This window comes from Scyliorhinus torazame, chromosome 1 (genome assembly GCF_047496885.1).
Source record: "Scyliorhinus torazame isolate Kashiwa2021f chromosome 1, sScyTor2.1, whole genome shotgun sequence".
In the NCBI taxonomy this organism is placed as follows: Eukaryota; Metazoa; Chordata; class Chondrichthyes; order Carcharhiniformes; family Scyliorhinidae; genus Scyliorhinus; species Scyliorhinus torazame.
In genome coordinates, this window is record NC_092707.1 from 45,756,056 (window position 1) to 45,772,063 (window position 16,008).

Consider the following 16,008-nt stretch of genomic DNA (forward strand, 5'->3'; position numbering starts at 1 on the left):
TGCGATTTGCTAATGTGTTGCCTCAGTCTTGCAGAAATGTACAAGATGATGACTACTTTTTTCCTAATTTCAGGATTCTCATCCTCAAGGACAAAGATGTCAATGACATCGCTTCACTCTAAATGTTTAATCTCCTTCACTTCCACGTCTTGCGGTTTGCCTGATCCTGTTGTGCCACGCCCCAACCCCCTCAAAATCCATTTTGAGTAACAGAACATTCGGACATCACATGCCAAGCTCTATTCCTCCTCTTCCCCCTCTCTCGCTGCACCTCTCCTAACTTTTCACTTCAGCTGTGACTCTAAGCCTCTGCATAACATACTACTTCATGTTAGTTCTCCTATTTTGTAAATGTACTGCGAGGATTTTGAAACCATTTACAGAAGTGCAAGCTGTTGTTGAAGTTGATGCACAATCAATACGCTTGAGTCCACGTGGAGTCATATCGATTCAGCTTTAATCAGATAGAACTGCACCCAGCAGCGAAGTTACAGAAGTGAAGGCTGCTGGGGACGGCACTGGTTCTTATACCCCGCCTCTCAGGGCGGGGCTATGTACATTGCCCAATGGTAGACCCCGCGGTCTAGCCAATGGTTATTCCTCTCTCTGGTACCGCAATACCTGGGATTACCACATTCATCCCCTGTTAAAAAAAAGAGCCAGGGGGTGATGGCCAGTATTGCTGTCGCCTTTTTCTGGTAGGACCAGGTATTGCAGGTACCATGCTATTGAGGGCTGCGGAGAAAGTTCTTGTGTTGTTAATTCTTCTTTATGGTGCTGCAATCAGACGATCGGGCGGCCTGGTCGTCCTACTGGAGCGTCTAAGTTTCGGCGACGATCCTGGTGAGGGCCCCGGCAGTAGTGACTCCGGGAACGTGATGTCTTCCTCCCAGGCAGTTTCGTACCCCTAGTCGGCGCTGTAAGGTCGAAGGATGGGCAGAAGGAAGGGGTGCCTGAAGGGGGCGTCGGTGCCTGCTCGGCTCTGGGTCGGGGTTCTGGCGGCAGTACTGACCCTTCGGTCAGGTACGGGGGTGGGGGTGACGAATGTGATATAAAATAGTTACTTTAGAGATACTAGTTAATGTAATGTAGAAATAAGCCACTTTGATTCTGGCAGATAGAGACAAAGGGATTGAGACCGCATGGAAAAAGCAGGAAGAGGTGTGTCTATGAGAGTGATGCTGCATTGATAGGGGCCAGAGAAAGGGATTGGAAGTGAGCCAATCAGAATAGATCAAACAGGTCAGGGGGGATATAGGCTGACCTATGGGCGTCGAGTATGTGAAACTTGATACCATTTGAATTGATTTGCAGAGATCCCTTTGTCTCTTTGTTCATTCGCTTTCTGAAGTGTAGGAGACTGGATGTCTCTTATGTTTCTGTAAGATGAATCAAGCTTGCAAGCTAAATAAATAACTTCTTTTTACGTACAAATCCATCTCAACTTTTATTGAGGCCAGACTGACGGAGAAAGACATTTGGGAATCAACAGGGGGGGGGGGGGGGTGGCAGTGGCTCGGGCGCGCGTGGGGCTCTGGCGGGCGCCAGGTCCCGGAGGGAGACCGTATCTTGGCGTCCGTCGGGGAATGCTATGTAGGTATACTGGGGGTTGGCATGCAGCAGGTGGACCCTTTTGACCAACGGGTCCGACTTGTGCGCCCTCGCATGTTTCCGCAGCAGGACGGTTCCAGGTGTTGCTAGCCAGGTTGGGAGCGAGGGCCCCGAGGTGGACTTCCTGGGGAAAACCAGGAGACGTTCATGAGGTGTCTGGTTCGTGGTAGTACATAGCAGTGACCAAATGGAGTGCAGGGCCACTGGGAGGACTTCTTGCCAGCGGGAGACTGGGAGATTCCTGGACCGAGGGGCCAGCAGGACGGTCTTCCAGACCGTTCCGTTCTCCCATTCTACCTGCCCGTTTCCCCAGGGGTTGTAGCTGGTCGTCCTGCTCGAGGCAATGCCTTTGCTAAGCAGGAACTGGCGCAGCTCGTCGCTCATAAAGGAGGACCCCCCTATCACTGTGGATGTATGCGGGGAAACCGAACAGTGTAAAAATAGTTTGGAGTGCCATGATGACGGTGGTTGTGGTCATATCCGGGCAGGGGATGGCGAATGGGAACCGGGAGTACTCATCAATCACGTTAAGGAAGTACGTGTTGCGGTCGGTGGAGGGGAGGGGGCCTTTGAAGTCCATGCTGAGGCGTTCAAAGGGACGGGAAGCCTTGATCAGATGCGCCCTCTCTGGTCGGTAGAAGTGCGGTTTGCACTCCGCGCAGATTTGGCAGTCCCTGGTGACAGTCCTGACCTCCTCGATGGAGTAGGGCAGGTTCCGGGACTTAACTAAATGGAAGAACCGGGTGACTCCCGGGTGGCAGAGGTCCTCGTGGCAGGCTCGGAGGCGGTCTACTTGAGCGGTGGCACAAGTGCCGCGGGATAGGGCATCAGGAGGCTCGTTCAGCTTCCCGGGACGATACAAGCTCTCGTAATTGAAGGTGGAGAGTTTAATACTCCACCGCAAGATCTTGTCGTTCTTGATCTTGCCCCGCTGTGCATTATCGAACATGAAGGCCACCGACCGTTGGTCCGTGAGGAGAGTGAATCTCCTGCCGGCCAGGTAATGCCTCCAGTGCCGCACAGCTTCCACTATGGCCTGGGCCTCCTTTTCGACCGAGGAGTGGCGAATTTCGGAAGCATGTAGGTTGCGGGAGAAGAAAGCCACGGGGCTGCCTGCTTGGTTGAGGGTGGCGGCCAGATCTACGTCAGACGCGTCACTCTCGACCTGGAAGTGGAGGGACTCGTCGATGGCGCGCATCGTGGCATTAGTGATGTCCGCTTTGATGTGGCAGAAGGCATGGCGGGCCTCCGTCGACAGCGGGACGGTCGTGGATTAGATTAGGGGTCGGGCCTTGTCGGCGTAATTAGGGACCCATTGTGCATAGTAGCTAAAGAAGCCGAGGCAGCGCTTTAGGGCCTTGGGGCAGTGAGGGAGTGGGAACTCCATAAGGGGGCGCATGCGTTCGGGGTCGGGGCCTATGACTCCATTTCACACTACGTAGCCTAGGATGGCTAGGCGGTCAGTGCTAAACACGCATTTATCCTTATTGTAGGTCAGATTGAGGAGGTGCGCGGTCTGGAGAAATTTACGGAGCTTGGTGTCGTGGTCCTGCTGGTCATGGCCGCAGATGGTGACGTTGTCAAGATACGGGAACGTTGCGTGTAAGCCGTACCGGTCAACCATTCGGTCCATCTCACGCTGGAAGACCGAGACCCCGTTTGTGACACCGAAGGGAACTCTTAAAAAGTGGTAGAGCAGCCCATCTGCTTCGAAGGCAGTGTACTGGCGGTCACTAGTACGGAGGGGTAGCTGGTGGTAGGCAGACTTGAGATCCACCGTGGAGAAGACTTTGTATTGCGCGATCCTGTTCACCAGGTCGGCTATACGGGGGGAGAGGGTACGCGTCCAGTTGTGTAAACCGGTTGATGGTCTGGCTATAGTCGATGACCATCCTATGCTTCTCCCCGGTCTTTACCACCACTACTTGAGCCCTCCAGGGGCTGCTGCTTGCTTCGATGACCCCTTCCTTCAGCAGCCTTTGGACCTCGGACCTGATGAATGTCCGGTCCTGGGCGCTGTACCGTCTGCTCCTGGTGGCGACGGGTTTGCAATCCGGGGTGAGGTTCGCAAACAGGGAAGGCGGATCGATCTTAAGGGTCGCGAGGCCGCAAACAGTAAGGGGGGGTATAGGGCCGCCAAATTTAAAAGTAAGGCTTTGTAGGTGGCACTGGAAATCCAGTCCCAGAAGGGTGGCTGCACAGAGGTGCGGCAGCACGTATAGGCAGAAATTGTGGAATTCCCTGCCTTGGACGGTGAGGTTCGCGAGGCAGAATCCTTTTATCTGCACCGCGTGTGACCCGGAGGCCAGGGAGATCCTTTGTTGGGTGGGGTAGGTGACCAGAGAACAGCGCCTTACCGTGTCGGGGTGGACGAAACTCTCCGTGCTCCCGGAGTCGATGAGGCATGACATCACGTGGTCGTTGATGCTGATCATCGTGGTGGCCTTTGCTAGCGTTCGGGGCCGACTGTGGTCCAGGGTGATGGAGGCCAGCTGCAGCAAGGAGTGAAGATCGGGCAGCGCATCGTCAGCCGTGTTGGGGGCTTAAGGCCCCATCCAAGATGATGCCGTCCATGGCTCGCACATGGAGTCCGGGGACTCCGAGGATGGCGGCGGGGAGAAACAAAATGGTGGCGGGGAGAGACAAAATGGCGGCGCACTCTGCTCCTATGAGGCGGAGGCCAGCTGCAACAACGGGTTTTGGTCAGGCAGCGCGTAGCCATCTGCGCTGGGGGCTTGAGGCCCCATCCAAGATGGCGCCGGCCATGGATCGCACGTGGAGTCCGGGGACTCGGAAGATGGCGGCGGGGAGGAGCAAACTGGCGGCGCACGCTGCTCCAGCGTGGTGGAGGCCAGCTGCAACACAGGGTTTCGGTCGGGTGGCGCAAAGCCATCCGCGCTGGGGGCTTGAGGCCCCATCCAAGATGGCGCCGGCCATGGATCGCATGTGGAGTCAGGGGACTCGGAAGATGGCGGCGGGGAGGAGTAAACTGGCGGAGGTGGTCCTTGGACGGCCGGGACCCGCCAGAAAGACTGCGCCCGTGGGTCGGCCGTGGCCCAAGGGCAGGGGGGTGGAGGTGAGCGCTGGAGCGGGGCGTGCCGCTGCGTTTTGGGCGGTGAGCGCTGGCCGGTCGGGGCCTGGAGCGGGGCATGCTGCGTCATTCCGGGTGCGCAGAAGACCGCGGCCACGGAGCGGGGCGGGGAGAGGTGGGCGGTCGGGGCCTGGAGCTGCGGCGTTTTGGGCGGGGAGGAGTAAACTAGCGGCGCATGCTGCTCCAGTGTGACGGAGGCCAGCTGCAGTGGGGGTTTTGGCCCGGCAGCGCATAGCCAGCCGCGCTGGGGGCTTGAGGCCCCGTCAAGGATGGCGCCGGCCAGTGGTCGCCCGTGGAGTTCGGGGACGGATACCCGGATGATTGGGTCGGCGAGGGACCAAATGGCTGCGCGTACTCCTCCAGCGTGGTTGCCGTGGAGAAGAACGGCTGTGGCAGCGACGCTGCCTGGCGGGGCAAAAACTGTGGTGCGCGTTGGGCCGGCGGGGCTGGGAAAAGGGAGTGCGGCGGTGGGCCTGGAACGGTCGGGGCGTGGAGGAACGGCTGTGGTTGCGCGGCGGGCGGCTGGAGGAATGGCTGAGGGTAGTCGCTGGACACCGCGTTCACCGCGCAGGCGAGGCAGACCGCGGCATAGTGGCCTTTCTTGCCGCACCCTTTGCAGGTGACGGTGTGGGCCAGGCAGCGCGCGCGCGGGTGATTCGCCTGGCTGCAGAAGAAGCAGCGTTGGCCGGCGGCGGTAGCTGGGCGCCTTGCCGCGCAGGCCTGCGGAGTTTGCGGGTAAGTCTGGGGGTTAGGCGGGTAAGTTGGGGGGGCTGCCACGGCGGGGTGCCACGCAGCCCAGGGGGGTGCGGTGCACACGGGGGCGTACGCCAGGGCATTTCTGTACGCCACGTCCATAGACCCTGTCAGGGCCCGGGCCTCGGCGAGGCCCAGCGTCTCCATTTCGAGCAGCCTTCGGCGAATATCGGGGATATCATACCTGCCACGAAGGCGTCTCGAATTAAAAGTTCGCCGTCACCGCTGGGCAGCCGCAGTTTTGGCCCAGCACGATCAGCGCCCTGTAGAAATCTTCTAGCATCTCATCTGGGCTCTGCCGTCTCGTTACCAGCAGGTGATGGGCGTAGACCTGATTAAGTGGACGAATGTAGTGTCCTTTCAGCAGTTGGCTTTATCATAGTTCACCGCCCCTTCGATCAGGGGGTAGATCACCGGGCCGACCCCCGAGCGACGGAGGTGCATTTTCTGACTTTCCGTGGGGGTGTCGGCAGCCGTCTCGAGGTAGCTCTGGAAGCACGCCAGCCAATGCTTAAAAATCTCGGTGGAGTTTTCTGCGTGCGGGCTGAGCTGAAGGCACGCCGGCTTGATGCGGAGATCCATCCTTCAAAAGTACTTATCTGATTAAATTGATGCACAATCAATACGCTTGAGTCCACGTGGAGTCATATCGATTCAGCTTTAATCAGATAGAACTGTACCCAGCAGCGAAGTTACAGAAGTGAAGGCTGCTGGGGACGGCACTGGTTCTTATACCCCGCCTCTCAGGGCGGGGCTATGTACATTGCCCAATGGTAGACCCCGCGGTCTAGCCAATGGTTATTCCTCGCTCTGGTACCGCAATACCTGGTATTACCACAGAAGTATTGGTTGTTTAGATGTTGAAATCTGAACATCTCCTTCAACTGTGGAAATCCATGGAAAAATTTACAGTTTGATTTTTGTTTCTTTGTTCATGGGATGTGGATGTCGCTGGCTAGGCCAATGTTTATTGCACATCCCTAATTGTCATTGAGAAGGTGGTGATGAGCTGCCTTCTTGAACCGCTGCAGTATATGTGGTGTAGGTACACCCAAAGTGTTCTTAGGGAGGAAGTTACAGATTTTGATCCAGTGACAGTGAAAGAAAACTGATAACATTCCAAATCAGGCTGGTGTGTGACTTGGAGGGGGCTTGCAGGTGGTAATGACCCCATGCACCCACTGTCCTTGTTCTAGGTGGTAGAGGTCACAGGTTTGGATGGTGCTGGCAAAGGAGTCTTGATGAGTTGCTGCAGTGCATCTTTTAGATGGTACACACTGCTGCCAATGTGTATTGACAGTGGAGGTAGTGAATGTTTAAGGTGCCAACCAAGCAGGTGCTTTGTTCTGCATGGTGTCGAACTTCTTGAGTGTTGATGGAGCTGCACTCATCCAGGCAAATGGAGAGTATTCTACCACACACCTGACTTAATTTCCTTGTAGATGGTGGACAGGTTTTGGGGTGTCAGAGGGTAAGTTACTCACCACAGGATCCCCTTTGACCTACCCTTGCAGCCACAGTCTTTATATGACTCGTCCATTTCAGTTTCAGTTGAGATTTTATGGTCAGTGCTCACATTTTTCAAATGAGCTTTTAGCATGACAGTATAGGGGTGAGTACTCTCAGACTTGTTGAATACTTAGCTCCCTACATACTTCACTTTGTTCACAGTCAGGTTGGCAGTGGATGAAGAGCGAACCAGCTGATGTGCTTGAGTGTTGGCTGAACTGCTCGAGTAAGCCACTTTAAACACTGCTATCTTGTGAGGTTAATTTACATTCAGTGATACAGCTGTTTATAATGACGGCATTAGTGAGCACTGACGTTGTGGAACTCTCATGTGACTGTGCTGTAGGAAACCTTCTTCAGGTGCTGTCTCTAATTACAAGTAACCGTAGGCTATTGCCAAAGAAATACACAAGCCCAGAAATAAATCGCAAGATAGCTCAGGGCTACAGCGTGGAACAGCAAGTGAAGCAATGACAAGTGAACTTGTAATGGGAGAGTACGCCAGATGTTGGTGGGAAAGCAAAGTCTGGGGCAACACTTTTTAATCCAAAGTGTTTTCATTTTACATTGTAAAAGATATTAGAAACATATGTTTTGAATGCTTTGATATACTCATAAATCTCCCAATGCATCAGACAAGGGAAGTTGCAAAGTAGTCTTCAGATGAAGCAAGCTTAAATGCAGGGGCATAACTAAATCACTGAGTGTCTTTAAGACAGAGATAGATAGGTTCTTGATTAATAAGGGGATCAGGGGTTATGGCGAGATGGCAGGAGAATGGGGATAAGAAAAGTTATCAGCCATGATTGAAGAGCGGAGCAGACTCAATTGTCCGAGTGGCCTAATTCTGCTCCTATGTCTTATGGTCTTATGGTCCACAGGTGAACAGAGGGGTACATGGCTGTTTGGGCTGCATCTGAATTATTCTGCACGCGCTTGGCACTGACCTCATGCCAGAGGCAAAAGTGCCTGTACCACCACTTCTGTGGCAGCTCCAATTCACCAATGAAACCATCACAGAACTCTGCCACCTGTAGCCAAACTCCCCCGCAGCCACTCGCAGTTGCTGCTGAAGTCTCACTGTACTGAAATTTTAGGCGATCGAATATTTTCAAAGTGCCTCTGAGGACACAGCAACAATCAGCCGATTGGTTGTGTGTAGCTGTGTGAAGCTCAGCACAACTTCCCCATGAACAACTGGCATGAGGAACTCTGCAAATTTACAGAGTAGCAATATTCATGAAGGAGCAGAAGGTTATAGCTCAACATGGCCCGAGACATCGTGCTACATTATACAATTACCTGTATGGGTTCCACTCTCTCAACATTCAGCTCATCTATAACCAGAAGAACTATTGATTTTTGGATAATTGTTGGTGACTATAGGAATATCCAGTTAGCGAACAGGCAAATGTTTAATGCAGATTTACTTTGAGGATGAATAAAAGCTTCTTGTATGTATGAAAGCCATGGATAGACGCAACAATTTGAACAGGAGCAAGTTGATAAAATAGCGGCCAGACCAGGCAGAATTAAAACCCTTTTATATTATTTTTTAAAATTTGCCAATCCTGCACACGACTTTTTGCATATAAATTGTGTTACCCGGCTTCTCTCTCAATTGAACAGCTCTGTGACAGCCAGTAACCCACCTGAGATGAACAATAAATGCTGGCCGTCCTCGCAGTGCTTGTATCAAAAAAATGCATTTTTAAAAATGTATCAGGCGAGGCAAACATTCTGCTTTTAACCAGTTATGAAAGCATAACTAAGGTAGCTGTTACCAAGCTAAAACTAGCCAACAATAGATTGTTTTTATCCCAATCTACATCCAGCCCTTGACAAGAACACTTCTTATACAAAGAGTAAGTTCAATGCAACCATAAAAAAGCTATGGTGGAGAAAGAGGCCATTCAGCCCATCATGTCTGCACCAGCCACAAAAAGTGAAGAAAGTAGCTCATTTGAATCCCACTTTCCAGCACCGGGTCCGTAGCCTTGCAGGTTCCAGCACTCCTGATGCAGAGTGAGTTCAGCGTTTCAGCGTCAACCACCAACTTAGGAAATGAATTCCAACACCCATCACCCTCTGGGTGAAAACATTTTCCCCCATGTCCCCTCTAATCCTTCTACCAATCAATCACCTTAAATCTATGCCCCCCCTCCCCCCCTCCCCCTCCCCAGTAATTGACCGCTCAGCTAGGGGAAAAAAGTATTTTGTGTCTACCCTGTCTGGGTCCCTCATAATGTTTTGCGCTTCAATTAGGTCAGCCCTTAGCCTCCTCTGTTGGAATGAAAACGGCTCCAGCCTATCCAATCTCTCCTCATAGCTGCATAGCATTACGTGAACCATAGCGTTACATTAACAAATCTGTGCAATTTGAGTGGCTTGTTATTCAACAAATATTGGTTTTTTTTTAATTTTAGAGTACCCAATTCATTTTTTCCAATTACGGGGCAATTTAGCGTGGCCAATCCACCTAGCTTGCACATTTTTGGGTTGTGGGGGCGAAACCCACGCAAACACGGGGAGAATGTGCAAACTCCACACAGACAGTGACCCAGAGCCGGGATCGAACCTGGGACCTCGGCGCCGTGAGGCCGCAGTGCTAACCCACTGCGCCACCGTGCTGCCCTTTGGGCAGAGATGGAATGCTGCCATTAAAAGTGTGCAGGCATCCAAATTAGATCTTTAGCTCCTCCAATAGAGTTGTGGTCAAAATGCACTGCCTGGCATAAAAGATTGAGGGCGCGATTTAGCAGCCAGTAGATCCCAGGAGCCTCTCCTGGGATTCCTGATGGTTGTTACGCCTCCCGAGATCTAACTAAGGTGTCGCGATATGGATCCTGCCCACAATGGGCGGGACCCAGCCTCACAGAGTTAAGTAAGTTTTAAAATTCCCCAGCAGTGACGGGCAGAAAACGTCACCCATAATCCTCTATTCCTTTCTTCCTCATGTGTTAACACAGTTTAAGCGCAAGAATGTTATTCACCACAACTGCTCCTTGTGGTAGTGAGTTCCCCATTCTAACTACTCTTTGGATAAAGAACTTCCTCTTGAATTCCCCAGTGGATTTGCTGGTTACTATTTATGGCCTCTAGTTTCAGAGTGCTACCTCAGAAAGATTCCATACTTCAAGAAAGGAGGGGACAGAATTAGAGGGATGGCGATGGGAGAGGGGAGCAAGAAGTGGACAGATTCTGAAAGAGAAACTTGAGGAAGCAAGATAGAGATTATGGACCATTCGTCTTGTGTGACATTAAAGAAGAAGCACTGGCTGCCGTGCTCTTAATAAACCCTGCCGCCTGACAACTTTTGCTGTCGTGGAAGTGAATTGGACATTCTCAGGTCCCCACAACACTGGAAAGATATTGGCTGATAAACAGGCAGAGAAATGCAGAGCTGAAGGGGAAGCAGCTTTTTGGTGCTGGGTTGAGAGTTCCACCACCTGACAAGTGCTGAAAGTGAGTGAATGCCTGGACAAAGCAGCCATCTGGGAAATATCAGACATCATTTACAATTTACTCACCCCCCAGGAGCACAAAACAAAGACTTAATTGCACTTCAGTTTCCAGAATATAAATCACATCTCTTTGGACACTTCATTGGATTACAGGCTGAGATGACATCTAATGCAGAGTTAAACTGCATCATCCGCTGTCTCTCTGCGGAGGTAAAGGTAGTGAAAGAAAATTATGTTTGTACGCAAAATTATTTGATACATCCCTCCTTTGTAAGGCAACGTTATTTCCTGGACCGAGTATTTCAGGCTCCTCCAATTAGTCACGTATTTGACAAATCATTGATCACGTTGGGAGCTGATTGTGTGGCTGGGATTATGAGGTTATGAGGTAGCCGAGTATTGATCACTACATGCACGGGTCAATAACAGGCTGCTGTTTGAACTGACAAGCACCGAAAGCTCATTCCATGGCATCTAAAGCCGTGACTTACATGGACAAATGTCCAAATGCTAGAAACTGCTGAACTTGGAAACATTCCCCACAATGGGGGTGCCTCGTGTGTCGTACACAGATTGGACCGGCTGCGACAGTAACCACCTCCTGCAGTTCTCCAACCCACAGATCCGCCTTTTGCAAGCACCTGTACTTTGTATCTATCAAGGAGAGTCTCACGTTTGTACAAATTCCATTCTCTTGCCACTGATTTCTCCCACCTGAACTAAATTGTTAATCGTCTCAGTGTTCTGTTTGATGGCAAGCCAAGATGCCAATCTTATGCCTCCTCTGTCACAAAGGCAGTTTCTTCCATCCGCGGGAATGCTGCCATCTTCCACCTGTACTTCAGTCAATTTGCCATCAAAACTGTTCTCGCCTCCAAACTCTATTGGGATAATGTCGATTTTGTGTGGTGGTGTGTGTTGGGTGAGGATGAGCTAGTTTTCTGAAAGGTTTTCAGCTTTGTTCAGACAATCCACCTTTGGCAGCAGACCTCAGACAGGCAATAGGCCCTTCATTTGTATATGCAAAGGGAACATTTCAAAGTTGGGCCCTCGATGCCGATGTACATTCCTGTACCAATGCAGCAGGTGACATATTTCATCCTCATTATGAGAATTTGTTTCCTGACCACCATATCAAAGGCACAGGTGCCTGCTTAACATCTGAAAATGATGCAGCACCATTGAATTTCTGGACATTATTATTACAGAAATTAAATGAGTGAACAATAATGCATCATACCAACAACAATCATGAGATAGCAGTCAGAAACGGTAACCTTCAATATTTCTCTGCATAATTCATAGGGCTGAGGCCAACTTTTTAAAATAAATTTATTGAGTACCCAATTATTTTTTTCCAATTAAGGGGCAATTTAGCATGGCCAATCCATCTACCCTGCACATCTTTGGGTTGTGGGGGTGAAACCCACGCAGACTGGGGAAGAATGTGCAAACTCCACACAGACATTGAAGCTGAGGCCAACTTTAACATCTCTAGTGCCAAGGTCAAGTGAGATTGGCTACTCGACATTAACTTTGGATCAACTCACCCTCATCCGAATAACACATTTACTCCTTGAATAATTTCATTGAGCCGGGTCCACCAAAAAATAAGTATTACAATAGAATGGGGATTTTGACCTGATCAAACTGGTGGCACAAGAGTGGAATTTCCTAATGTGACAGTGTCCCAGGTAACGTGACCTTAATTGGATGCAAATATGCATGAATAATAATAATCATCTTTATTATCACAAGTAGGCTTACATTAACACTGCAATGAGGTTATTGTGAAAAGCCCCTAGTCACCACACTCCAGCACCTGTTCGGATACACGGAGGGAGAATACAGAATGTCCAATTCACCTAACGAGCACATCTTAAACAACAAAAAAAGGAAAAAAACTTGCAGCTCTCAATCCATCCCACATCCCAATGACACAGAGTAATAATTGCTTTCCTGAACAAATTTGGCTCCTGTTAGAACCCCTGCAGACTTTGTCTGGATATCTTCGAAAAGCTGGTTCTTTCAGCTTTCCCCTTGTCCTCAGACAAGACTGCTCTGAACAAAGAACAAAGAACAAAGAAATGTACAGCACAGGAACAGGCCCTTCGGCCCTCCAAGCCCGTGCCGACCATGCTGCCCAACTAAACTACAATCTTCTACACTTCCTGGGTTCGTATCCTTCTATTCCCATCCTATTCATATATTTGTCAAGATGCCCCTTAAATGTCCCTATCGTCCCTGCTTCCACTACCTCCTCCGGTAGCGAGTTCCAGGCACCCACTACCCTCTGCGTAAAAAACTTGCCTCGTACATCTACTCTAAACCTTGCCCCTCTCACCTTAAACCTATGCCCCATAGTAATTGACCCCTCTACCCTGGGGAAAAGCCTCTGACTATCCACTCTGTCTATGCCCCTCATAATTTTGTATACCTCTATCAGGTCTCCCCTCAACCTCCTTCGTTCCAGTGAGAACAAACCGAGTTTATTCAATCGCTCCTCATAGCTAATGCCCTCCATACCAGGCAACATTCTGGTAAATCTCTTCTGCACTCTCTCTAAAGCCTCCACATCCTTCTGGTAGTGTGGCGACCAGAATTGAACACTATACTCCAAGTGTGGCCTAACTAAGGTTCTATACAGCTGCAACATGACTTGCCAATTCTTATACTCAATGCCCCGGCCAATGAAGGCAAGCATGCCGTATGCCTTCTTGACTACCTTCTCCACCTGTGTTGCCCCTTTCAATGACCTATGGACCTGTACTCCTAGATCTCTTTGACTTTCAATACTCTTGAGGGTTCGACCATTCACTGTATATTCCCTACCTGCATTAGACCTTCCAAAATGCATTACCTCACATTTGTCCGGATTAAACTCCATCTGCCATCTCTCCGCCCAAGTCTCCAGACAATCTAAATCCTGCTGTATCCTCCGACAGTCCTCATCGCTATCCGCAATTCCACCAACCTTTGTGTCGTCTGCAAACTTACTAATCAGACCAGTTACATTTTCCTCCAAATCATTTATATATACTACAAAGAGCAAAGGTCCCAGCACTGATCCCTGTGGAACACCACTGGTCACAGCCCTCCAATTAGAAAAGCATCCCTCCATTGCTACTCTCTGCCTTCTATGGCCTAGCCAGTTCTGTATCCACCTTGCCAGCTCACCCCTGATCCCGTGTGACTTCACCTTTTGTACTAGTCTACCATGAGGGACCTTGTCAAAGGCCTTACTGAAGTCCATATAGACAACATCTACTGCCCTACCTGCATCAATCATCTTAGTGACCTCCTCGAAAAACTCTATCAAGTTAGTGAGACACGACCTCCCCTTCACAAAACCGTGCTGTCTCTCACTAATACGTCCATTTGCTTCCAAATGGGAGTAGATCCTGTCTCGAAGAATTCTCTCCAGTAATTTCCCTACCACTGAAGTAAGGCTCACCGGCCTGTAGTTCCCGGGATTATCCTTGCTACCCTTCTTAAACAGAGGAACAACATTGGCTATTCTCCAGTCCTCCGGGACATCCCCTGAAGACAGCGAGGATCCAAAGATTTCTGTCAAGGCCTCAGCAATTTCCTCTCCAGCCTCCTTCAGTGTTCTGGGGTAGATCCCATCAGGCCCTGGGGACTTATCTACCTTAATATTTTTTAAGACACGCAACACCTCGTCTTTTTGGATCACAATGTGACCCAGGCTATCTACACCCCCTTCTCCAGACTCAACATCTACCAATTCCTTCTCTTTGGTGAATACTGATGCAAAGTATTCATTTAGTACCTCGCCCATTTCCTCTGGCTCCACACATAGATTCCCTTGCCTATCCTTCAGTGGGCCAACCCTTTCCCTGGCTACCCTCTTGCTTTTTATGTACGTGTAAAAAGCCTTGGGATTTTCCTTAACCCTATTTGCCAATGACTTTTCGTGACCCCTTCTAGCCCTCCTGACTCCTTGCTTAAGTTCCTTCCTACTTTCCTTATATTCCACGCAGGCTTCGTCTGTTCCCAGCCTTTTAGCCCTGACAAATGCCTCCTTTTTCTTTTTGACGAGGCCTACAATATCACTCGTCATCCAAGGTTCCCGAAAATTGCCGTATTTATCTTTCTTCCTCACAGGAACATGCCGGTCCTGTATTCCTTTCAACTGCCACTTGAAAGCCTCCCACATGTCAGATGTTGATTTGCCCTCAAACATCTGCCCCCAATCTATGTTCTTCAGTTCCCGCCTAATATTGTTATAATTAGCTTTCCCCCAATTTAGCACATTCATCCTCGGACCACTCTTATCCTTGTCCACCAGTACTTTAAAACTTACTGAATTGTGGTCACTGTTCCCGAAATGCTCCCCTACTGAAACATCTACCACCTGGCTGGGCTCATTCCCCAATACCAGGTCCAGTACCGCCCCTTCCCTAGTTGGACTGTCTACATATTGTTTTAAGAAGCCCTCCTGGATGCTCCTTACAAACTCCGCCCCGTCTAAGCACCTGGCACTAAGTGAGTCCCAGTCAATATTGGGGAAGTTGAAGTCTCCCATCACCACAACCCTGGTGTTTTTACTCATTTCCAAAATCTGTCTACCTATCTGCTCCTCTATCTCCCGCTGGCTGTTGGGAGGCCTGTAGTATACCCCCAACATTGTGACTGCACCCTTCTTATTCCTGATCTCTACCCATATAGCCTCACTGCCCTCTGAGGTGTCCTCTCGCAGTACAGCTGTGATATTCTCCCGACAAGTAGCGCAACTCCGCCTCCCCTTTTACATCCCCCTCTATCCCGCCTGAAACATCTAAATCCTGGAACGTTTAGCTGCCAATCCTGCCCTTCCCTCAACCAGGTCTCTGTAATGGCAACAACATCATAGTTCCAAGTACTAATCCAAGCTCTAAGTTCATCTGCCTTACCCGTAATGCTCCTTGCATTAAAACATATGCACTTCAGGCCACCAGACCCACTGTGTTCAGCAGCTTCTCCCCGTCTGCTCTGCCTCAGAGCCACACTGTCCCTATTCCCTAGTTCTCCCTCAATGCTCTCACCTTCTGACCTATTGCTCCCGTGCCCACCCCCCTGCCATACTAGTTTAAACCCTCCCGTGTGACACTAGCAAACCTCGCAGCCAGGATATTTATGCCTCTCCAGTTTAGATGCAACCCGTCCTTCTTATACAGGTCACACCTGCCCCGGAAGAGCTCCCAGTGGTCCAGATAATGGAAACCCTCCCTCCTACACCAGCTGTTTAGCTACGTGTTTATCTGCTCTATCTTCCTATTTCTAGCCTCACTGGCACGTGGCACAGGGAGTAATCCCGAGATTACAACCCTCGAGGTCCTGTCTTTTAACTTTCTGCCTAGCTCCCTGAACTCCTGCTGCAGGACCTCATGCCCCTTCCTGCCTATTTCGTTAGTACCAATATGTACAACGACCTCTGCCTGTTTGCCCTCCCCCTTCAGGATTCCCTCTACCCGTTCGGAGACATCCTGGACCCTGGCACCAGGGAGGCAACATACCATCCTGGAGTCTCTTTCACGTCCACAGAAGCGCCTATCTGTGCCCCTGACTATAGAGTCCCCT